This window comes from Gymnoscopelus braueri (assembly GCF_963280865.1).
Source record: "Gymnoscopelus braueri genome assembly, chromosome: 24".
In the NCBI taxonomy this organism is placed as follows: domain Eukaryota; kingdom Metazoa; phylum Chordata; class Actinopteri; order Myctophiformes; family Myctophidae; genus Gymnoscopelus; species Gymnoscopelus braueri.
In genome coordinates this window covers 40,282,648-40,289,367 of record NC_137626.1, presented here as the reverse complement: position 1 = coordinate 40,289,367, position 6,720 = coordinate 40,282,648, and the positions used below count along the sequence as shown (strand labels likewise).

Here is a 6,720-nt window from a genome sequence, read left to right as displayed (position 1 = left end):
ATGTGATGTCTTAATATAATACACTTAGAGTTCAGACATGCAAAAGTGTCACTTTTCAGCTACAGTCACCTTTTTGAACCCAAATAGGGCAATTGTGTGACACCTGACCCGAAAGAAAACAACATGTTGTCACCTTTTTCACCTCAGGGCTGTTTGCATGCCTGAGAGTTCATAACATGGTATTTGTGTTGTAATTTTCATTCACTAGGAGGCAGTGAAAAGATGGAGCTGGACGGGACCGGAGGACATAAAAAAGACGAAGACCCTTACCAGCAGGACAGATCGGGTGAGTTATTGCCCTGCTCTATTACTGTTGCATTTGATTGATCACGTGTATTATCAATTGGCTTTTTATGTAAGGGATAATTAACAGTGAGGTGGTCATTACTGAGAAATACGCTAACAGGGTGATGCAGGACTTGAATAAACACACTTGAATGAATCAAAGATTCTCTGTCTGGTGGACATATTTTATTTCCTTCCCAAAAAGTGGATTTTACACAAAATGTGGGGGTCTGAGAGGCTTCCCACCATAGACAATAGGCTTTCAGCATCATGAAACTGCCTTTGTTTAAGCGAATATCAAAATCATACTTATGTTTACTCAAGTGTAGTGATCATACTTGCAATGGTTCCCAAACTGGGGGTCCCCAAATGATTTGGAGGGTCCCCAGATGATTACCTTAGTGCAACATTGTTTTCTCACTCGACAGTAAAGAAACCAACATACAGTAAAATTGTATACAGGGTACCTGCACATTTATAAAGTTACAATTTAAGGACTTTTAAGACCTTTTAATACCTCGATAGCCGATCTAAAATGATTAGCTTAATGTGCAACATTGTTTTCTCACTCAACAGTAAACACACCAACATACAGTGTATACAGGGTATCTGCACATTTATAAAGTTACAATTTAAGGAATTTAAGACCTTTTAATACCAAATTGGCCAAATATTATGTAAAAAATAGGCAAATATTGTGAAATCAGCCGATCTACAAGCTCACGCCTAGCAGTGCTAGGCGTTGTGAGCTTGTAGTTCGGATATTTTCACAATATTTATCTGTGGAACCGAGTCAAACTAAATGTAATGCCTACAATTCCAAGTGCTTGTCAGGGTGGGGGTCCCCAGTTCAAATATGATTATTTTGGGGGGTCAGGGCTGAAAAGTACAGTTAGACTGACACCACTGTATTAATGTCCCTACAGACCACCGTCCGTTAAATCTATAGAAGCCTCGGAGAGAGATGGCAGGTCCAGCCGGAGGACAGGTATGTTCCCACCCCCCCCCCCCCCCCCCACCTCTGAAATGCCTCTGTTTGTGAAATAACATAACACTTTTGTATCATGTTATGCTGAAAATATCAGTGCCCATACCCTAGGTGGGGTTGGCGAAAGGGCCTCTCTGTGTGGAGTTTGCATGTTCTCCCCGTGTCTCCTAGGGTAGATACCCTCACAAAAACATGCAGTAATCCTGGTCACTATACTGCCTCCCCCTGGCCAGGGGCGCCTGATGGAGGGGAAAGGAACTGGTTGGAATAACGTGTTCCTTCCACGCGCTACGTCCAACCAGGGAAACTCTCCCCTGTCAGGTGATAAGAAGGTCAGTTGGCTCTCATGCATTGAAGGAGGCATGAGCTCGGCCCTGGCCTCCCTAGGTTGGCAGAGGGAAGGTAGTGCCCAGGATTACATAGACAATTGGCACTGGGTGTAAAAAATGGGGTTACAAAATCGTGGGATAAACATTTTAGGAAAAAAATAATATTATGCTTAATGAGGGGTATCTTAAAAGTGTGATTTTCCACAGCTTCCGTACTGCTCACAATGAGGTGGTGACCCAGGCTGTGATGCAGGCTATTCACGACTCAGAGCCCCAGTGGACCACCAGCCTAGTCAGAAGTAAGTCTGATATCACGTTAATTTGGGGACTTATGTCCTTAAATTGCTTGTAATTTTAACAATTGGATGACCTGCTGCTTACCTGTGATCGTGAGGTATTTTCTATGTATGCGTTACCTTGCTTACTGCAAGTCGCTCTGGATAAAAAGCGTCTGCTAAATACCTACATTGTAGATTAGTGTTGATTTGACACTGTTAAAGATAACAGATGGCACACTAACCATCTAATATTGCAAAATGTTATATTGTTGTTTTTGTTAAAAAGGTAAGTTTTCTATTCAAATGGTAATTTCTATAGTGTTTGCTAAATAACAGGGGTCTCTTCTTGCTCTCAAATAAACAGAAAATAAATGTTCATCAGGAGAGTACCCCCATTTTGTTTGCCAGTTTACATTTTGTCTGCTCATTTCTTTGAGCAGACAAAATGTAAACTATCTGTGATCACTATCCTTTTGAGATGCCTTACTATAATACATTTAGAGTTCATAACTTGGTATTTGTGTTGTAATTTTCATTCACTAGGAGCCTGCAACAGGGCTTATGAGAACATCAAAGCCGCTCAGAAGATGGAACTGGATAAAGACCCTTACCAGCAGGAAAGATCGGGTGAGTTATTGCCCTGCTCTATTACTGTTGCATTTTATTGATCACGTGAATTATCAATTACCTTTTTTATGTAAGGGATATAACAGTGAGGTGGTAATTACTGAGAAATACACTGGAGGAGACAAAGCAGAGGGGTCATACAGTCCAAATGTTTATAGCTTGGGTTGTGTAGCTGCCATAATATAGCTCTGGTCCAGAGCTATATTAGTAGTAAAAAATAAACAATATACTAGTTTCACTACTCGCCAAAACAAAAACATGGGTTTCTGATCTTAAAGGTAGGGTAAGTGATATTTTTTGGTTAAAACTAAAAGTATTTTGTTAAAAGGTTAAAATACTATATTCTGATAGTAATCATTGCTATAGAGTGTTTTTTCAGTAACAGATGTCTCCCTGTCTCTCCAGCTCTTTAATAAACAGAAAATACATTTTTCGGTAGGTGTCAAAATCTCAGCCAATCAGGAGAAAGTAAAAAAATTTTAGCTTAATTTGTATAGTGTTCCAGTTCCAATTTTGTCTGCTCATTTCTTAGTGTCATCACTTCCATTTCACATTTCACTTGTTTAATCTGTATCCTAATCTGTATCCTGATTGAGTTCTCTGTCCTGGTTGGATAAAATTGAACTGAAACGAAAATGTATTTTCTGTTTAATAAAGAGGTGGAGAGACAAGGAGACTCCTGTTACTGAACAAACACTCTATAGCAATGAGTACTATCACAATATAGAGCTATTTAACACTTATTTTAACCAAAGCAAATCACTTACCCTACCTTTAAGCCTATTCTACAGATCTGTCATAGCATTTTTTTATTGTCCAGTCCAGATCGGTGGCACACTTGAGTGAATCAAAGCTTTTCTGTCAGGACGTTTTATTTCCTGGCCAAAAAGTGCATTTTACACAAAAGGTGGGGTTATAAAAGGCTTCCCACCATAGACAATAGGCTTTCAGCATCATAAAACTGCCTTGTTTCAGTGAATATCAAAATCATACTTAGGTTTTCTCAAGTGTAGTGATCCTACTCTCAATGGTTCCCAAACTGGGGGTCGGGGACCTTTTAATTACTTTAGTGCAACATTGTTTTCTCATTCGACAGTAAACAAACCAACATACTGTTTAACGCAGGGGTCTTCAACGTTTTCAGGCCAAGCTGAGAGAGAGTTGAAGCAGGGACCCCCTCTATATTGTATAAAATTGTGTTTCAGATAAACTTTTGCTGATCTTTTTTCTGGCTAAAGTTCTCCTCAGAAAAGGGATGCTAGGGTTCAAGTGGTTAATGTAAAAAAAAAAAATTATATCAAACAAAGATTTGGCGGACCCCCTGTAGTAACTCTGAGGACGTCCTCAAGTTGTGAGTTTGTAGATCAGCTATTTTCACAACATTTATCTGTGGAACCGTGTCAACTAAATGTAATGCCTCAACTCCTAAAATTCCAAGTGCTTGTCAGGGTGGGGGGTCCCCAGTTCAAATATTATGAAGGGGGGTCACAGCCTGAAAAGCTTGGGAGCCCTTGTCATAATGTACACCTGTTCATTTTACAGTCAATGGAAAATGCACTGTTCCTGGTCCAGAGGTTAGCGAGAACTTTCTAATGCTCGGGACTAGAGCTAGCCATAATATAACCCTCATACTGTATTTACTTATTTAGTTTTGTTGATCGCTTTAAAAGTCTAACCTCCTCTTCTCATCTGTTACACAGCTTTTCAAGAAACGGGTCAAGATTGGGCAGAAGGGAGGAGAGAGAGAGGACTTGGACTACCTCAGTGGTGCGGACGCGAACTTTGTCGAGAGTGATGAAGACAAGACTGCCTTTAAAATAACTTCACCAAAGTGGCGCGCCGGACGGCTGTCCAAAATAATGGCTTCATGTCAAACTGCCCTGGATGAAAACCGAAGGAAGTGTGTGGAGCCGAAGTCCAACCGTGTTCGCACAAACTACGAACTCTTCACCAGACAAACCCCCCTGCTGCAGAGGGCAAGCATCACTATCTGCAGGAGAGTGAGAAGGAAGAAGGCGACACTGGAGTGTAAAGCCTTTTAGTTATACACTAATCCACGGAGCGCTGCCCTGTAGGTAGCGCGCCATTGCTTAGCGGCAGATTTGGACTGGAAACACGTGAAGGTGTCATTATGTTTCTGGTTCAAATCTGATGCTGAGCCAATCAAACAAAGCTATGGGGAACTGAACTGGAACACGAAACATTTATGCACCCTTTCAAAAGCTTCGGAGTACAGTTGTGCACAGTTAACGGTGGTGTGTGTGGATGTTTTTATTTTAATACTGTTTTTAGGAGTACAGTTGTGAACAGTTTAGGGTAGTGTGTGTGTGTGTGTGTGTGTGTGTGTGTGTGTGTGTGTGTGTGTGGATGTTTATTTTAATATTTTTTTAGCATCACTCACACCCCATTCCGTTTAAAAAGTCAGTTCAGTTCTCCAGAGACTTCTGCCCAATCTTGACCCGTCGTTCCTACCTTGTTCCTAGTTGTGTGGAGAGGGAGTTTGGAAGTGCGTGTGTGGAGAGAGGGAGAGTTTGAGGTGTGTGTGTGGAGAAGAGTTTTGAGGTGTGTGTGTGTTTTGGAGGTCTTGGCCCCAGCTCTGTTAAAAAATAAATATTGCTCATTTGAAAGTGATTTTTTGTTGTCATTTTTAGCTTAATATTTATCTGCAAAGTAGATCGGCCATGGTTACAGGCCGTATCAATACAATAACCTGACATAATATGCAAGTGGTGTTTGGACTTCAAATATGGTTACAGGTCGTATCAATACAATATCCTGACATAATATGCAAGTGATGTTTGGACTTCAAATATGGTTACAGGTCGTATCGATACAATATCCTGACATAAAATGCAAGTGGTGTTAGGACTTCAAATATGGTTCCAGGTTGTATCGATACAATATCCTGACATAAAATGCAAGTGGTGTTTGGACTTCAAATATGGTTACAGGTCATATCGATATAATATCCTGACATAAAATGCAAGTGGTGTTTGGACTTCAAATATGGTTACAGGTCGTACTTCAAATATGGTTACAGGTCGTATCGATACAATATCCTGACATAAAATGCAAGTGGTGTTTGGACTTCAAATATGGTTACAGGTCGTACTTCAAATATGGTTACAGGTCGTATCGATACAATATCCTGACATAAAATGAAAGTGGTGTTTGGACTTCAAATATGGTTACAGATCGTATCAATGCAATATCCTGACATAAGCTGCAACTGGTGTTTGGACTTCAAATATGGATAGTGGTCATATCTTGACATTGGATATGAGTAACTAATCATCTCCACATATGACAGCTGTCCATTTCTGATGAGATATTTTAGACACTGATTAGAATTATTTCCCGAATATGGCATGTGGTAATATACAGTATCTGGGATGATACACTCCATATTCTATCAAGAATAAAAGTGGTCCCACATCCGTAGTTGATATGCTCCGACCATGAAATATATTTCAAATACTGTTCGGAGAGTATCCCATTTGGATATCATCATATTTGCATCATATCTGGTAATATTCGGGCAACGATATCTAGGGATTCTTGGGTTTTTTGCGCAGTGTCTATTAGGCTGTACTAGGCTCTTGTCAGCCCTGTGGCCCCTTTGCACTTGTGATTAACCAATGTGTCCACGGGCAATAGTTTTACATGAGTTTGTGTCCACCGGCAATAGTTTTACATGAAAATGTCTAGGCTATAGTGCAGTATTGCCCCGTACAACCTAACAGAGCCCAGCACAGCCCACCAGAGCCCATTACAGCCCACCAGAGCCCAGCACAGCCCAGGACATTCCAGCACACCCAAGTCCAGCCCAGTGGGAGAATAGCATTAGGTATGATGGGGGTAGTTAGATGACTGTACTAGGCTATACAGGGCTGGGTCCGGCTGGAATAGGCTAAACTAGGGTGTTCTATGCCTTACTAGACTCTAACAGGCTCTATTAGGCTGTACTAGGCTCTTGTCAGCCCTGTAGCCCCTTTGCACTTGAGATTAACCAATGTGTCCACGGGCAATAGTTTTACATGAGTTTGTGTCCACGGCCAATAGTTTTACATGAACATGTCTAGGCTATAGTGCAGTACTGCCTCGTACAGCCTAACAGAGCCCAGCACAGCCCACCAGAGCCCAGCACAGCCCACCACATTCCAGCACACCCAAGTCCTGCCCAGTGGGAGAATAGCCTAGGGTATGGGGGTAG

The 6,720-nt window shown here is 41.2% G+C and overlaps 1 long non-coding RNA gene across 1 annotated transcript; it reads left to right on the top strand.

Moving 5' to 3' along the window:
- The first annotated feature begins 206 nt into the window (after positions 1 to 206).
- On the top strand, positions 207 to 4,521 carry LOC308080853. Its single transcript, XR_013932752.1, has 5 exons — positions 207 to 286; positions 1,212 to 1,273; positions 1,810 to 1,901; positions 2,424 to 2,507; positions 4,208 to 4,521. It is a non-coding gene; the product is annotated as an uncharacterized lncRNA (long non-coding RNA).
- Positions 4,522 to 6,720: the final 2,199 nt, after the last annotated feature.